The sequence below is a fragment of the Heterodontus francisci genome, unplaced genomic scaffold (assembly GCF_036365525.1).
Source record: "Heterodontus francisci isolate sHetFra1 unplaced genomic scaffold, sHetFra1.hap1 HAP1_SCAFFOLD_174, whole genome shotgun sequence".
Classification (NCBI taxonomy): Eukaryota; Metazoa; Chordata; class Chondrichthyes; order Heterodontiformes; family Heterodontidae; genus Heterodontus; species Heterodontus francisci.
Window position 1 is genome coordinate 1,852,577 of NW_027141730.1, and position 19,065 is coordinate 1,871,641.

Genomic DNA, 19,065 nt, shown 5'->3' on the forward strand with positions numbered 1-19,065 from the left:
GTAAACAACACCCAGTCACAGTTACCTCACTTGTCACCCTCAATGAGGTGGCACTGCCCCAATGGCACCCTGGTGTTGCTCGTCCTGCAGAGCTGGCACATGAGCCCCCACTCCTGACAGTGTTTCCCGATGCCCTTTCCCCCTCCACCCTTGCTGCCAAGTTACGCTGCCTCACCCGATAGCTTCCCAGTGAAGACAACACTCAGCTCCCACCTCCCAGTCACCTCCTTTAACCAGGCGAGGCTCTGAAGCCCCGTGGTACCCGTGTGCTATTAGTTCAATTGGATCCAGTGAATAAAATTGCTGACAATTGGACTCATAAATACTTTAAATGCCTTCTTGCCGACTGGATGTGCGAAGTCTGCCCTCCATGTCAGCCGCCGACAGAAAAATCCGGTCCAACGTCTTCCATCCCTATTTTATACACCCCCCTCCCCCTCCCCGGCCTCCATTCCCGTCTCCAACGGTCCCTTAAAATTCTGGCCCATGTCTCGAAGACTAATGGGAGTGAAACTACATCTGCTCCTTCGCCTGAACAGCGTGAGCTGCTCTCTCTGTGTTTAAAGTGAATGAATCTGATCTTTATCTTGTCTTACTGGAACGTTCACTGTCTGGAAATGTCTGTTTGAAAATGTTTTCCTGGTATATTAATGCAGCAGAGGAGCAGATGTGAGGTGCTGTTCAACAGAGAGGTTTGGAAGTGGGTGAAGGGGTGGAGTGACGGTGTGAGTGAGAGGCGCAGTGAGCGCCATTCTCAATAGAGTGTCAGCAATGAAGGTCAGAGGAACAGACCAGGCAGGAAACACAGAAAGAGCGAGGAGAAGCTGGTGTGAAAAACAGAGATTAAACAACAGGCTTGTTCAGTTGGAACAAAAACAAGAAATGCTGGAATCACTCAGCAGGTCCGGCAGCATCTGCAGAAAGAGAAGCAGAGTCAACGCTTCGGGTCAGTGACCCTTCCTCGGCTGGTTCCGAGGAAGGGTCACTGACCCGAAGCGTTGACTCTGCTTCTCTTTCCGCAGATGCTGCCGGACCTGCTGAGTGATTCCAGCTTTTCTTGTTTTTGTTTCAGATTTCCAGCATCCGCAGTATTTTGCTTTGATTTTATGGCTTGTTCAGTTGGTTTGGGTCTGGTGGTTAGAATACCCAGAATCTGGGTTCACTTCCCTTCCAACTCAGCGAATTGTATCAACATTATGTTCATAAAACCAGAGAATGATACCCAAAGAAGGAGACCATTTGGCCCATTGTGTCAGTGCTGTCTCTTTGCTTGTGCTATCCAATTAGTCCTGGTGTTCAGCTTTTTCCTGTAATCTGTACATTTTTCCTTCCAGTATTTATCCCTGTTGCTTTTCAAAGTTAGTACTGAATCTGCTTTCAAGTCCCGATCAGACAGTGCATTCCAGATCACAACACATCACTGGATAAAAAATCATTCCTCATTTCGCCTCTGGTCTTTTCTCAATCACCTGATAAATACATCCTCTGGTTACTGACCCTTTTGCCACTGGAAACAATTTCTCCTTATTCTACTTATTGAAAACCTTCTTGATGATGTCACATACTAGACTGCCAGTAAAACGGAAGCCCATGGAATAAAAGGGACAATGACAGCATGCATATCAAGTATGCAGACTGATAGGAACATAGGAGCAGGAGTACGCCATTCAGCCCGTCGAGCCCACCCTGCCATTCAATATGATGACGACTGATCGTCCACTTCAATGCCCTTTTCCCACATTATCTCCATATCCCATATGTCATTTGTATTTAGAAATCTGTCAATCTCTGCTTTAAACATACTCAATGACTGAGCTTCCACAGCCCTCTGAGGTAGAGAATTCCAAAGATTCACAACCCACTGAGTAAAGAAATTTCTCCTCATCGCTGTCCTAAGTGGCTTTCCCCTGACGTTGAAATTGTGTCCCCTGGTTCTAGACTCCTCAACCGGGGGAAACATCTTAGCTTCATCTACCTGTCTATCCCTTTAAATATTTTGTAAGTTTCAATGAGATCACCTCTCATTCTTCAAAACTCTAGAGAATACAGGCCCAGTTTCCCCAATCTCTCTTCATTTGACAGTCCCGCCATCCCGGGAACAAGTCTGGTGAACCTTCGTTGCACTCCCTCTATGGCAATGATATCCCTCCTAAGGTAAGGGGAACAAAACTTCACACAGTATTCCAAAGTGCAGTCCAACCAAGGTTATATACAATTGAAGCAAGACTTCACTACTCCTGTACTCAAATCCTCTTGTGATAGAGGCTAACATATCATTAGCCTTCCTAATTGCTTGCTGCACCTGCATGTTAGCTTTCAGTCACTTACTGACAAGGACACCCAGGCCCCTTTGTACATTCACACTCTTACCATTTAACAAATAATCTGCACATCTGTTTCTCCTACCAAAGTGGATAACCTCACGTTTTTACACATTATATTTCATGTGCCACTTTCTTGTCCACTCACTAAGTCTGTCCAAATTCCGTTGAAGCCGCTTTGCATCTTCCTCACAACTCACATTCCCACCTAGTTTTGTGTCATCTGCAAACTTGGAAATACTACATTTGGTCCCCACATCCAAATCATGTGAACAGCTGGGTCACAGTGTGGTGGTGAACAGTTGTATTTCTGTCTGGAGGAAGGTTTACAGTGGGTTCCCCATGGTTCCTCATAACTTCAGTTGTGTGCCGGGGCTGGAAAAGCTGGGGTTGTGCTCCTTGGAGCAGAGCAAGTTCAGAACAACTTTGACAGAGTTAGAATCAAGGAATCAAATGGTTCCAGTACAGAAGGAGACCATTCAGTCCATCATGTCCATGACAGCTCTTTGCAAGAGCAGATCAGCTAATTCCACTCCTCTGCCCTTTCATTGTAGCCCTGCAAATTTTCTCTATTCAGGTGTTTATCCAATTCCCTTTTGAAAGCCACGATTGAATCTGCCTCCAGCACACTCTCAGGCAGTATATTCCAGATCCGAACCACTCACTCTGTCCCACACCCCTGGTACCATTGCAGAAAATCTTTTCTGTTCATTTCATCCCTCATAAATAATTGAAATGAAATGTTTATGAGGAAATGCACAATAAAAAGGAGAGAGAAATAAATGCTGAGCAAAATAGAAGTCAATGTTTGGAAGGTAAAAAGAGCAAAAGATTTAACTTTTAATCTGGATGAGTGAGAGGAATATATCACACTTTGGGGCTTTTGGAAGAGGATTTACTGATAAACCTGGGATTTGAGAGGAAGCTGGTTCATGGTTTACAGAACAAATTCAGCCCCTGGGGTGGAGCCAACAGCGGCACCGTCCAATAACAGACAGGACGGGGACACTGTCTCAGGCCTGGTGAGCTCAGTCGATGAAAGCATGAAACTCTGAATCTCAAGTTTTTGAGTTTGAGCCCACGGTGGGTGTTTTCTATTTCCTTTTTAGGCTGATTTTACAGGCGTTATCCAGCTCTGAATTCCTCGGCAGAGAGTTCAAGGAGTGTTTGAAATGAGATTCAACAACAGTATGAGAAAGTCTCTCCTTGATTCAGGACTCTTACCTCTCTGCAGCATCTCACTGCTGAAGATTGAACTTTTTCTCATTTCATTCTCAGCTCAGGGTCAGTGTGGACCAATGGGACTTCTGGCTGCCTCCCACTTCACAATCCATCAGTGCTGAGAAAGCAATGGGGAATATTACTCACATGTTACAATGTTTTATAAATACTTGAATGTATTTCACACTGTGTCGAACAGTGTGAATCTCCCCTGGTATATCAGCTGACCAACACTTCAACAGAACATTCACATAATGTGAGCTCTGAGATCTGTTCAGATCCCATTCCCAAGACCTGGAAAGTGGTTTTGGGCTGGATCACTCTTTTTCAGCTGGCACAGACACGATTGCTAAATGGTCTCATTCTGAGCCATAAATTGTCTCCATTTTCTATGTTCTATGAAGTGAGGTGTGATTGGGAGGGGCAATTCCACCAGGGTTATATTTTCTACCAAAACAATGACACAAGGGATACTTCACATTTTTATTCATTCATTCATGCGATGTGGGCATCGCTGGCTAGGCCAGCATTTATTGCCCATCCCTAATTGCCCATGAGAAGGTGGTGGTGAACTGCCTTCTTGAACTGCTGCAGTCCATGTGGGGTAGGTACACCCACAGTGCTGTGAGAAAGGGAGTTCCAGGATTTTGACCCAGCGACAGTGAAGGAACGGCGATATAGTTCCAAGTCTGGATGGTGTGAGGCTTGGAGGGGAATTTGCAAGTGGTGGTATCCCCTGCATTTGCTGCCCTTGCCCTTCTCGGTGGTAAAGGTCGCTGGGTTTGGAAGGTGCTGTCGAAGGAGTCTTGGTGCATTGCTGCAGTGCATCTTGTAGACGGTACACACTGCTGCCACTGTGTGCCGATGGTGGAGGGAGTGAATGTTTGTCGATGGGGTGCCAATCAAGTGGGCTGCTTTGTCCTGGACGGTGTTGAGATTCTTGAGTTGGAATTGCACCTATCCAGGCAAGTGGAGAGTATTCCATCACACTCTTGACTTGTGAATTGCAGATGGTGGACAGGCTTTGGGGAGTCAGGAGTCATGGATGAGTGAGACGGATATATCACACTTTGGGGCTTTTGTGAGAGGATTTATTGATAAACCTGGGATTTGAGAGGAAGCTGCTTCATGGTTTACAGAGCAAATTCATCCCCTGGGGTGGAGCCAACAGCCGTACTGTAATTACTCACCTCAGGATTCCAAGCCTCTGACCTGCTCTTCCAGTCACGTTATTTGTATGGCTACCCATGGTAACCTCCATGATGTTGATGGTGGGGGATTCAGTGATTGTAATGCTATTGAATGTCAAGGGGAGATAGTTAGATTCTCTCTTGTTGGAGATGGTCATTGCCTGGCACTTGTGTGGTGCGTATGTTACTTGCCACTTATCATCCCAAGCCTGTGAGACTGAAATAGCTCAGTTGGGAGTGTGTTGGACTGAAGATCCCTGCTTCAATCTGGGGTTTTGGCAGTTCTCCTGTATTCTGCATCGCCCTTTGGTTTTGACTCTTGAGCTGCACAATCTACACTGAAATTATTTACCCAACTCTGAAGGTTGGATTGGAATAGAGAGATATCAATGATGGGAAATATTTACATTGTCAGCTTTAGCTTATTCTCTATCTCTTTGTGTCCTTTTCCCCAGTTTTTGAATCTTTCAGGGCCGGGTGAACATTTGATTTGCTGCATATGTCCCAAACTGAAGCCTTTTCCACATCTCTGGGCAGTCAGACTTGCTCTGTCTGTTTTTGCTGCTCGTGACCATGAACGAGAACAGGCCACGAGTTCAACGTTTCTCAGCAAATGGAAGATAATTGGAAAGAATTCTGTGTTACTCCAGACCAGTGACAAAGATACAATGGATGTTACTCAAAATAAATTCCCTTTGACATTTGATGTAAACTTGTTTGCATCTAAAAGTTGGATTTTAAGTGTTGCAAAAATGTGTCAAATTAATGACTGACCATGTGACAGCGCACATGGGGATCAAATCCACAGCCTTGTTGTTATCAACACTGCGTCCTAACCAACTGAACTAAGCGGCCGATAGACAGAGCCAGGTATGGGTTTGAGCCGCACGCTGTGCGGTTTGTGTTTTATTTCTCACACTGGGTGACAGAGCGATTGCACAAACAATGGACACATCACATCCCTGAAACATTGTTCTGATATAAAACAGTGTGAAATAAGAACTGAGCATGGAAATTGAACGGAACCAGAAATCAGGACTTTAATCTATTAAAGTTGATCTTGAAATTCTACCATGCACGAATATTCCAAGAGAACGAACTCTCTTCTGATACAAAATCCAGGAACTTGAGCTGCTGTAAAACGTAACTGAGCCTGACGTGATTTGAACACGCAACCTTCTCATCTGGAGTCAGACGCACTACCGTTGTGCCACAAGCTCACAGATAAAGCAAAGTCTTCCATTCCTGGCAGATTTACTTCTTGTTTAGATTCAGTGATTGAAATTAATTCAATCCTCATCTGACCTCCGCTCTGTGAAGGCCTGCCACCCGACCTGAACCCGACGGGACCCGATGACCTGTGTCGGGTCCGGGTCGTGTTGGGTCGCTCTTCCGGGTCTGGCTTTCGGGCTCGGGTCAGGTCGGGCCAGGTTCGGGTTGGGCTGGGTCCAGGTCGGGCTGAGTCCGTGTCGGACACACACAGTAAGTATTACATTTAACTCTGCTGGGAAGTTGAGTTTAATAAGTGTCAAAAGTTGAAAAGCCAACCTAAGCTGGGAGTCAGGGTCATCAAGGAGGGAAACTCTGAGTCTGCTCAGTGAGCAAGTGAGCATCTCTATGTCGTAATTGCGCTCATGCTGCAGCTTCCTGTAGATCCGGAATCGGGAGGTAGGTAAAGTGAACATTCCAGTGGTCGGGTAAGGCTCGGGTTAGTTTGGGCGTGGGAATAAATGGAGATACTCGGGCCGGGTCGGGCTCGGGTCCAATGTGGTTCTGTCAGGTTCGGGTCGGGTTTTTTTTCCTGACCTGAGCAGGCCTTTACCGCTCTGTCAGTTCAGTGCCTTATTTTAACTATTACTTGGATTTCTGTTTTACAGGATCTCGGCTGTTTAAGTATTTCCCAGACCCACTACTCTGATTAATCAGACATTTTGCTGCTAACTGCTGCTGCTACAATTGAAATGTAAAAAAGAATTTCCAGTGACCTGCAACCAATGGACAAATACATTTCAGAAAGATAAAGCTCATTCACCAATCCACAAATGTGTCTTTCTGCTTATGTTTATAAACAACTCCTTCTCTCCACTATGAGAACTATACAATCACTCCAGTTATTTAAAAGTTAGTATAAGATGTTCCAGTTCATCAATTTTAAAACAGCAGCAGGTATTTTCCAGAAAACTTCTCTGTTGGAACCTCAGTCCCATTTAGATTGAAAGTGGACAATTAATGTATTCACTTGTTCATTGTGGACAGGTGTCTGACTTCGAATAAATCTCATTAACTTTCAATGAGGTGCCAGTATTTCTGTGCTCCCATTTTACACAGTCTGTCCTGTTCATGCACCATGTTTTTATTCTCCTCTCCCATTGTCCACAGGATACAGATTACAAGCATCATCAATCTGGCTGTTGAAAAGCATTGGAAGAATCTGGTCACACAGGTATTGAAACATTCATTTTCTGCCATTTTCCAAGTTGGTTGCTTTAAACACAGTACGATGTGTAATCATCTTGAAAAGAGATTCTCTTCAATATCCAATACAAACTGAATTACAAACCTGACAGACAAACACAGGAGAACAAGTGACGAGTGAACACAAACCTCATGGTGCTCATTTTCAGATTTATTGCAGTCATCCGACACAACAAGTGAAAGAATATTCCAGTGAAATGATTTGGAAAGTAGGGGTGACTTTTGTTGGTGCCTTTCTTTGCTCTGTTGGTGAAACTTTCTTGCACCTGACTCGTGTTCATGTCTCTGTTTCCTCTATTGAATGAGGAAGGAGGTATTTGATCAGAAATCAACTGGATTGTGTACCTTTGAGAGGGGATTTCTGCACCGTCAGGGCTGGAAACAGGAGTGAGTGAAAGGCAATGTGTGGAGTTTGATTTTGTACAGAGGGAGAGCAAATCTAACAGGGCTGTGAGATATTGGCCTGGATTTTACAGCCCAATAGTGGTGAACTCTGAGACTTTCACTGCTATTGAGGGTCTGAACAGCACTGCAACTGCTGGTACATGCACACACTAACACCAGCATCTGGAAGTTGTGGTGGTGAGAAATGTGCTCAGAAGGAGCCTCTGATCATAATCGCACCAGCCCACTCTTTAAAGTGACAGGGACCTGTAGTTCAGCAATTTGGGCTCATTGCCCACAAGGTACCCTGATTTTTACCTGGGTTGGATTAAAGCCGGTACCAACAGGCTCAAGGTTGCTCGGGAAGGACTTTTCTGTTGACACAACAGCTCCACTATTCCAGGAAGACACCGGCAGCAGCAGTTGTCAACTTTCAGAGGGAGTTCAGACATTTTAAATGTTGTATTTTATTTCTTAATTGTATGTAAGTTTTTAGCATGGCCTGATCAGAGTTCTTAAATTTACATCTGACTTTTTATTAACAAGATTGAAGTGCTTTTAAAAGATCTCTAAATGTATATGACTTTTTATCAAGATTTACTTGGCTTCTTTGAAAAGACTCTTGAGCAAGATTGAAGTGACTTTTAAAAACTACATCTTATCCTTTAAAATCCTGCTTCCATGTGGATGACATTGGAAGATGACTTCAGAATAGCTTAGACTATCTTTCTAACAGGTACTGCAACAGCTTAAGACCTACTTTTCTGCAAAAGCTGGTGAATTACCTTCCGGGAGCGGAGAGGAGCGGAGCGGAGCAGACCTATATGGACCGATATGAGGAGAATATTGAGAGCGGAGCCTATATTTCCAATCCGAGGATCGAGGCCCAGTCTCTTCCCTTCCAGGAGTGGAGTGGAGCTCTTCCAGTGTGCTGGAGTTTTGAAAAAAAAGAAGCCAACTGTCATGTCAGAGGAGAGCTGCAAGGTGATTGGTTGGTGAGTCACTGCTGTTAGTGTATTTAAATATCTTAAAGAAAAGGGCAAAGTTTTTTACTTGAAAAAAAAACCTCTGCTGATAAGATGAGTACTACTAAAGTGTTTTTTTTTATTCAGTGTAGCTTCTGAAGGACTTTAGATTGTAGTGGGTAGAACAAGGCCCCTAGTGTCATTAGTATTTTTTAATTAAGGGAGTAACTAATTAATCTAAGGGTAAGTCATGGCAGGAGAGCTCAGCCCCGTGATATGCTCCTCCTGCGCTATGTGGGGATTCAGGAACCCTCCCAGTCTCCATGACGACCATGTGTGCAGGAAGTGTATCCAGCTGCAGCTACTGGCTACTCGCATTATGGAGCTGGACCTGCGGGTGGTTTCACTGTGGAGCGTCCGCGAAGCTGAGGACGTCATGGATAGCATGTTTAGTGAGGTGGTCGCACCGCAGGTAATGGATGCACAGGCAGAAAAGGGATGGGTGACCACCAGATGTAATAGTAGGAGCAGGCAGGTAGTGCAGGAGTCCCCTGTGGCCATCCCCCTCTCAAACAGATACACCGCTTTGGTTCCTGTTGGGGGGAAGACCTCCCAGGGGAAAAGAGCAACAGCGCGGTCCGTGGCACCACAGAGGGTTCTGCTGCACAGCAGGGGATGAAAAGGGGAGGAAGAGCTATTGTGATAGGGGATTCTATCATAAGGGGTGCAGATAGGCGTTTCTGTGGCCACAAACGAGACTCCAGGATGGTATGTTGCCTCCCTAATACTAGGGTCAAGGATGTTTCGGAGCAGCTGCCGGAAATTCTGAAAGGGGAGGGTGTGCAGCCAGAGATCGTGGTCCATATTGATACGAACGACATAGGCAGGAAGAGAGATGAGGTTCTGCAAAGTGAATATGGGGAGTTAGGCAGAAGGTTAAAGAGAAGGACCTCTAGGGTTGTAATCTCAGGATTACTCCCTGTGACACGTGCTAGTGCGGGTAGGAATAGGAGGATTAGGCAAATGAATGCATTGCTGAAGACTGGCGAAGGCGGGAGGGCTTCAGGTACTTGGATCATTGGGATCTCTTCTGGTGCAGAGGTGACCTGTACAAGAGGGACGGGTTGCATCTGAACTGGAAGGGGACCAATATCCTTGTAGGGAGATTTTATAGTAATACACTGGAGCGTTTAAACTAGTCTTGCAGCGGGGGTGGGACCCAAAGTAGTAGTCTCTCCGATGAGATAGTTGAGGCAAATGGAGAGGTTAAAGCAAGCAAGTCCAGTAGGCAGGCCAGGCAGGGGCAGGACAGGGAGCGTGGAAGGTCTGATGGGCTAAACTGCATTTACTTTAATGCAAGTATCCTTACAGGTAAGGCAGATGAACTCAGAGCATGGATCGGTACATGGGATTGTGGTATTGTAGCTATTACGGAAACGTGGTTGAGGGATGGGCAGGACTGGCAGCTCAATGTTCCGCGGTACTGATCCTTCCGGCGTGACAGAGGTGGAGGTAAGAGAGGAGGGGGAGTTGCACTATTGATTAGGGAGGACATCACGGCAGTACTTAGAGAGGATATCCCGGGGTGAATGTCCAGTGAGGCCATACTGGTAGAACTTAGAAATGATGAAAGGGTGATCCCTTTGATGGGATTATACTATAGGCCCCCCAATAGTCAGAGGGAAGTGGAGGAGCATATATGTAGGGAAATCACAGATAGGTATAGGAATTATAGGGTTGTAATAGTAGGTGATTTTAACTTCCCTAATATTGACTGGGACTGCCTTAGTGCTAAGGGATCAGATGGGGAAGAATTTGTTAAGTGAGTCCAGGATAATTTTCTGAAGCAGTACGTGGATGGCCTGACTAGAGAAGGGGCTACACTCGATCTCCTGTTAGGAAATGAGGATGGGCAGGTGGTTGATATGGCAGTCGGGGAGCACTTTGGGACCAGTGACCATAACTCTATTAGCTTCAAGATAGTTATGAAAAAGAATAGGACTGGTCCTCAGGTTGAAGTCCTAAATTGGGGGAAGGCTAATTTCCATGGCATCAGACAGGAACTCTCAAAAGTTGAATGGGAGAGGCTGTTTACAGGTAAAGGGACGTCTGGCAAGTGGGAGGCTTTTAAAAGTGAGATAGGAAGAGTTCAGGGCCAGCATGTTCCTGTTAGATGGAAGGGCAAGACTGGCAAGTTTAGGGAACCTTGGTTGACGAGGGCTATTGAGGGTCTGGTCAGTACAAAGAAGGAGGCATACGTCAGGTATAGGCAGCTGGGATTGAGCGAGTCCCTCGAGAAGTACAGGGGATATAGGAGTATACTTAAGAAGGAAATTAGGAGGGCGAAAAGGGGCCATGAGATTTCCCTGGCAGATAAGATAAAGGATAATCCTAAAAGATTCTATAAGTGTATTAAGAGTAAAAGGGTAGCCAGGGAGAGTGTAGGTCCCCTTAAGGATCAGTGTGGCAATCTATGTGTGAAGCCACGCGAAATAGGCGAGGTCTTAAATGAATATTTCTCGTCTGTATTTACCGTGGAGAAGGTCATGGAAGCTAGTGAGTTCAAGGGAGGGAACAGCGATATCCTGCAACATATCAACATTACAAAGGAGGAGGTGTTGGAGGTTTTGAAGCGCATTAAGGTGGATAAATCCCCAGGGCCTGATCAGATGTATCCTAGGATGCTATGGGAAGCAAGGGAGGAGATTGCTGGGGTGCTGGCAGAGATTTTTGTATCATCGTTCGCCACGGGTGAGGTACCGGAAGACTGGAGGATAGCTAATTTGTTAATTAATAAATTAAATAACAGATCATGTCGCCTCTTTCTCTTCTAAACTCTGGCGGAGACAAGCCTAGCTTGTCCAATCTTTCCTCGTAAGACAGCCCACCCATTCCATGTATTAGTCTCGTAAACTTTAGCTGTACTACCTCCAATGCATTTAGATCCTTCCGCAAAGAAAGAGACCAGTACAGTACTCAATACTGCAGAAGAGGTCTCACCAATGTCCTGGATAGGTGAAGCATAACCTCCCTACTATTGTATTCAATTCCCATGGTGATAAATGATAACATTCTATAGCTTTCCTAATTACGTGCTGGACCTGCAGACTAACCTTTTGCAATTCATGCCCTCGGACACCCAGATCCCTCTGCATCTCAGAGCTCTGCAATCTCTCACCATTTAGATAATATACTTTTTTATTCTTCCTGCCATAGTGGACAATTTCCGACTTTCCCACATTATACTCCTTTTGCCAGGTCTTTGCCCAATCACTTAACCTATCTATATCCCTTTGTAGCCCCCTTATGTCCTCTTCACAACCTACTTTCCTACCTATCTTTGTGATCAGCAAATTTAGCAACAATACCTTCGGTCCCTTCATCTAAGTCATTTATATAAATTGTAAAAAGTTGATGCCCCAGCACAGATCCCTGTGGCACACCACTCGTTACTTCTTGCCAACCAGAAAATGACCCATTTATGCTGACTCTCTGTTTCCTGTCAGCACGCCAATCTTCTATCCATGCCAATATGCTACCCCCGACACCATGAGCTTTTATTTTCTGCAATAACCTTTGATATGGCACCTTATCCTTCTGGAAATCAAAATACAATACATCCACTGGTTCCCCTTTATCCACAGCACATGTAACTCCCTCAAAGAACTCCAATAAATTGGTTAAACATGATTTCCCTTTCAAAAAAAATGTTGACTCTGCCTGATTACCTTAATTTTTTCTAAATGCCCTGCTATAACATCCTCTGTAATAGCTCCAAACATTTTCCCTCAGACAAATGTTAAGTTAACTGGCCTGTCGTTTCCTGCTTTCTGTCTCCCTCCCTTTTTGAATAAATGAGTTACATTCACTCTTTTCCAATCTAACGGAACCTTCTCGAATCTAGGGAATTTTGGAATATTAAAACCAGCGCATCAACTATCTCACTAGCCAATTCAGGACCTGGCGACTTGTCAACCTGCAGCTCCAACAATTTGTTTAGTACCACTTCCCTGGTGATTGTAATTTTCTTGAGTTCCTCCATCCCTTCAATTTCTTGATATACAGCTAATACTGGGATGTTATTTGTATACTCAATAGTGAAGACCGATGCAAAGTATCTGTTCAATTCATCTGCCATCTCTTAATTATCCATTATTAATTCCCCAGACACACTTTCTATTGGACCAACAGTCGCTTTGTTAACTCTTTTCTTTTTAAAATATCTATCGAAACTCTTACTAGTTGTCTTGAAATTTCTTGCGAGCTTTCTCTCATACTCTAATTTTACCTTCCTTTTCAATCTTTTAGTCATTCTTTGCTGGTTTTTTTATATTCTGTCCAATCTTCTGACCTGCCTCCCACCTTTGCACAATTATAGGCTTTTTCTTTAAGTTTGATAGTATCTTTAACTGTTTTCGTGAACCATGGATGGTGAGTCGCACCTTTGGAACTTTTCTTTCTCGTTGAAATGTATCTATTCTGTGTATTCTGAAATATCCCCTTAAATGTCTGCCACTGCATCTCTATTGACTTATCCCTTAACCTAATTTGCCAGTTCACTTTAGCTAGCTCTGCTTTCATGACCTTATAATTGCCCTTATTTAAATTTAAAATACTAGTCTGGGACCCACTCTCCTCTCCCTCAAACTGAATGTAAAATTCAATCATATTATAATCGCGACTACCTAGGGGCACCTTAACTATGAGGTCATTAATTAATCCTATCTCGTTGCACAATGCCAGGTCTAGTATAGCCTGCTCTCTGGTTGGCTCCAGAATGTATTGTTCCAAGAAATTATCCCCAAAACATTCTATGTATTCCTCATCTAGGCTACCTCTGCCCATCTGAATTTTCCACTCTATATGTAGATTAAAATCCCCCATAATTATCACAGTACCTTTCTGACAAGCTGCCATTATTTCTTCCTTTATATCCCATCCGACAGTGTGGTTAATGTTAGGTGGCCTGGACACCACTCCCACAAGTGACTTCTTGCCTTTATGATTTCTCATTTGTACTCAAACTGATTCTGCATCCTGATCTCCAGAACTCAGGTCATCCCTCTCGATTACGCTAATACCATCATTAATTAACAGAGCTACCCCGCCACCTTTTCCTAGCTTCCTGTCCTTCCAAAATGCCATGTCACCTCCAATATTCTCATCCCAATCTATGTCGCCCTGCAGCCATGTCTCTGTAATGACTATCAGATCGTACTTATTTTTTCTATTTGTGCTCCCAGTTCATCTGTTTTGTTTCAAATGCTCCATGCATTCAGATACAGAGCATTTAGTTTTGTCCTTTTATTATTTTTGTCACCTCTAGCCTTATCTGTCGATTTACTCTTAGATTTGTAAATTCTGCCCATTCCTGCCACAGTCTGTTTATCATTTCCCATATTTATACCTTTCTCTCTCGCCTTGTCTCTCCTCCTTGATTCACCATATCTTCCCAAATTTGATCCCTTGCCCCCACTATTCAGTTTAAAACCGTCTCTACGTCCCTCGTTATGTGGCTCACTAGAACACCGGCACCAGCACGGTTCAGGTGCAGACCGTCCCAACCGTACAGCCACCTCTTTTCCCAGTACTGGTGCCAATGCCCCACAAACCAGAACCCACTACTACCACACCAGTCTTTCAGCCGCACATTACTTTCTCTAATCTTATTTGTCCTGTGCCAATTTGCACATGGTTCAGGTAATAATCCAGAGATGATTAACTTTGAGGTTCTGCTTCTTAATTTGGTGCCTAGTTTCTCAGACTGACTTTGCAGAACCTCTATCCTTGTCCTGCCTATGTCTTTGGTACCGACATGGACCACGACGACTGGATCCTCCCCCTCCCATTGTATGTTTCGCTCCAGCCCTGAGCAGATGTCCTGAATCCTGGCACTGGCAGGCAACACAGCCGTCTGGACTCTTGCTTTTGCTGCAGAGAACAGAGTTAATCCACCTTGCTATACTGTCCCCTACTACCACTACATTCCTTTTTTCTCCCTCTTTGAGCCGCAAACACTTACTGCAGACGTGTTTGCCCTGGATCACACTGGCATCCAGGAACTCCCACATGCTGCAGCTGTGACACATCACCTGTCCTGTCATCCTTCACGTGTTTCAATTAACTACTTAAATTTTTTATTCAATTATTCATTTTATTGCAATTTTATTCAACTTACCACTAGTTTGTTTACTATTTTAAATGTTAGGACTAAAATGGATCTTAATCACTTACCAGATGCGCATCAAGCAGGTCGGTTCTTCCAAACCAATCAACTACCTGCTTGCCTGTGATGTCACAGCTTACCAGATCCTCACCAAACAGCTCCTTCCACTGCACCGAAGAAAGAACCAAATCCTGTGTCCTCACCCCAGCGGCTCTCTGTTTCCCTGCTCTCACTCTCCATTGTGACGTCACTCCTCGATTTTTATTTCCCCTGCTCTGCTCCTCTCTCTCTCGCTCTGTCTCCGAGTCTGTGCTTTTGGCACATTTCTTCAGTTGTTGTTCCGTTGTGCTCCTCTGTTTCTGGTCCAAAATCGGACTCTGGTGGGACTTGAACCCACAACCTTTGAATATCGTCTTAATCATTATTTAGAAGTCCAACACTATATCCATTGCGCCACAGAGCCTCACACATTTTTGTTAACATCACTAAGGCCTTTGATCTTGTCAGCAGAGACGGCCTCTTCAAACTGCAATGGAACATCGGCTGCCCTCCTGACCTCTTGGGCACATCTCTTCTTTCCACGAGAACATGCACAGTTCCATCAGTTACAATGGAGCAACATCAGACGCTTTCAAGATCAGCAGTGGGGTAAAGCAGGGCTGCGCGCTGGCGCCAACTCTCTTAGGAACAGAGGAACATAGGAGTAAGCTATTCAGCCCGTCGAACCTGCTCTGTCATTCAATTCGATCATGGCTGATCACCTACCTCAAAGCGCCTTTCCCATGCTATCCCCATATCCCTTGATGTCATGAGTATCAAGATTTCTATCAATTTCTGTCTTGAACATGCTCAATGATTGAGCTGCCACAGCCCTCTGGGACACAGTATTCCAATGATTCACCACCGTCTGAGTGAAGAAATGCCACCCATCTCAGTTTTAAATGGCCTACTCCTTATTCTGAGACGATGTCCTTTGGTTTTAGACTCACCAACCAGGGCAAACATCCTGTCTACATCCACACTGTCACGCCCTGTAAGAATTTTGTCAGTTTCAATCAGATCACCTCTCATTCTTCGAAACTTTAAGGAATACAGGCCCAGTTTCCTCATAAGACAATCCCACCATCCCAGGGATTAGTCTGGTGACATAAAAACAAGAAATGCTGGAACCACTCAGCAGGTCTGGCAGCATCTGTGAAAAGAGAAGCAGAGTTAACGTTTCAGGTCAGTGACCCATCTTCGGAACTGACATATATTAGAAAAGTCACAGGTTATAAGCAAGTGGGGTGGGGGTGGGGCAGGAGATAACAAAGGAGAAGGTGTAGATTGGACAAGGCCACATAGCTGACCAAAAGGTCATGCAGCAAAGGCAAACAATATGTTAATGGTGTGTTGAAAGACAAAGCATTAGTACAGATTAGGTGTTAATGGACTGAATATTGAACAGCAGGAAGTACAAACCTGAAAAAAAACAGTAGGTAAGCAAACTGAACAAACTGAGATGAAATGAAATAAATGCAAAAAAAAGATTAGTCTGTTGACCCTCTGTTTTACCCCCTCTATGGCAAGTGTCTCCTTCATAAGATGAGACTAAACTGTACACAATACTCCAGTGCGGATTCACCAAGGCTCTATACAATTGCAGCAAGACATCTTTACTCCTGTACTCATGACCCCTCGTGTGGGTGCAACATACCATTTGCCTTCCTAATTGATTGCTGCACCTGCACAAGAGCTTTTAGTGTCTCAGGAACAAGGACACCCAGGTCCCTTTGGACATCGACACTTCCCAACCTCTCACCATTTAAGAAATACTCTGTCTTTCTGTTTATTCTACCAAAGTGAATAACTTCACACTTATTCACATTATATTCCATGTTCTTGCCCATTCACTTAGCCTCTCCAGGTCCCCTGGAAGCCTCTCTGCATCCTCCTCACAACTCACACTTCACCGAGCTTTGTGTCATCTGCAAACTTGGAAATATTACATTTAATTCCCACATCCAAATCATTTATATAGGTTGTTAACAGCTGTGGCTCCAACACTGATCCTTGCAGTACCCCAATAGTAACAGCCTGCCATCCTGAGAAGGACCCGTTATTGCTGTAATTGTGACCTGACTCCAAAAACAACTGGACTGGAATGGAATGGAATTCTTCAGTGTTTCTGTTGTTTGGCTTGCATTGACTCATCGATTTTCTTGTTTTTCCCTTTGTCGATGCCTTTGAATAATTGTGGATCCTTCTTCAGGGTGTCTTCTTTCACCAGGTAGTTCTGACCTCTGATGATGTTCATTGTAATCAGCTTCAATTCGCTGATAGTTTTGGAAGTGAGCAGATTTCCTTTGCTTGAGTCTACAACATGGAACTCAGTCTGACATGTGGACCCATGGGAGGATTTGAATGCCATCCCTGCGTTGGAGTTGCATCCATCCAATAAGAGACCGAGTAGAAGTGACAGTTCTGTCAGTCGAATATGAGACTTTTAATGGCAGGGTTGTGAGTTTGAGTGCCATTCTGTTTTTCCCTTTTGTAAGGCTTCATGAGCAGAGAGTACAGGGAGTGTTTGAAATGAGCAAGTCTCGCTTTGATTCAGGACTCTTACCTCTCAGCAGCATCTCACTATGAAAGATTGATTTTGATCTCATTTCATTCTCAGCTCGGAGTCTGTGCGGCTCAGTGGCACTTCTGGCTGTCTCCCGCTTCACAATCCATCAGTACTGAGAAAGCAATGGGGAATATTACTCACATGTGTTCTTTAATTTTTTGGAAAACTTTAATGTATGTATTTTCTTCCAAAACAAGGACACCAAGCTATTGTTGATGTCGGGCTGAAATAGCTCAGTTGGGAGACCGTTCTACTGAAGATTTAATGGTCCCTGGTTCAATCCCGGGTTTCAGCAATTTCGCTTCCTTATGCGTCCCTTGCCTTGGTTCTAATTTTCCAGTTGCACAATTTACTTTGAGATTATTTCCCAAGCACCAGTGGATTGAATTTGAGAAACAACACAGAGTCATTTACAACATAGAATGTGGTCATTTGGCCTATCACGTCCATGCTGGCTCTCCCGGGAGCAATCTAGTCAGTTCCACTCACCAGCTCGATCCCTTTCCTCCTGCAAGTTTCTTTCCTTCAAGTATCCATCCAATTTCCTTTTCAAACCATTGATTGTCTCTGCTTCCACCACATTCGTGGGCCAAGTCATTACCACCCACAACATAAAAAAGTTCCACCTCATCAAGGATGGAAAGGACTTACATCTTCTATATTTGCTTATTCTCTATTTCTATGAGAATAGAATGGCAGTCAACATGAATGGGAACCCAAAAATCTTCGAGCAGCATGTAAATGATAAGTGGGTAGTAAGAGGTTGAGTCGGGCCTATTAGGGACAAAAAGGATAATATCAGCTTAGAGGTGCAGGGCAATGTTAATCTACTTAATGAGTACTTTATATCAGTGATCACTGAGGAAGTGGAATTTGACAAAATATCAGTCGAAGTGAAGAGAGTAGAGGCAATGGAGAGAGTACAAATTAGGAGAGGGAGGTACTAAAAAGACTGGCTGTGCTTAGGGAAGATAAATCACCTGGTCCGGATGGCTCACATCCCAGGTTGCGAAAGGAAATGCGGATGCAGATAACGGAAGGGCTTGCTATAATCTTCCAATCTTCCCTGGATACGGGGGAGGTGCCAGAGGATTAAACAGTGGCAAATGTGACACCCTTATTCAAGAAAGGGTGTAAGGACAGTCTGGGTAACTACAGGCTAGTTAGATTAACAGCAGTGGTGGGTAAGGTTTTAGAAAGAATAATCATGGTAAATAATCAACAGTCACTTGGAGAGGTTTGAGTTAATTAAGGAGAGTGAGCATGGATTTATAAATGGGAGTTCATGCTTGACTAATCTAACTGCATTTTTTGATGAACTAACAGAGCAGGTTGTTGAAGGGAATGCAGTGGATGTTGTTTATATGGATTTTCAGGAAGCGTTTGACAAGGTACCACATAAAAGGGCGGTTAACAATATTGAGGTTCGTGGTATAGGAGGGTCAGTGTCCAATTGGATATAAAATTGGTTTGAGGACAGAAAACAGCGAGTCTTATTCAATGGTTCTTGGTCAGACCGGAGGATAGTCGACAGTGGTGTTCCCCAAGGGTCAGTGCCAGAACCACTGCTTTTTTTGCTAAAGGTATGTGACTTGGATCTTGGAATACGGAGTAGAATCTCAAAATATGCCGATGACACCAAACTTGGAGGAGCGGCAAACCGTGAGGATGATATGAACTGCCTGCAACAGGACAGTGATAGGCTAGCAGAATGGGCAGTCAGGTGGCAGATGGA

General features: G+C 44.3%; 1 non-coding gene across 1 annotated transcript; it reads right to left on the reverse strand.

The window, feature by feature from the left end:
• Window positions 1-5,880: 5,880 nt before the first annotated feature.
• Window positions 5,881-5,952, reverse strand: trnaw-cca (transfer RNA tryptophan (anticodon CCA)). The gene has a single exon. It is a non-coding gene; the product is annotated as a tRNA-Trp (tRNA).
• Between the last annotated feature and the right edge of the window lie 13,113 nt (window positions 5,953-19,065).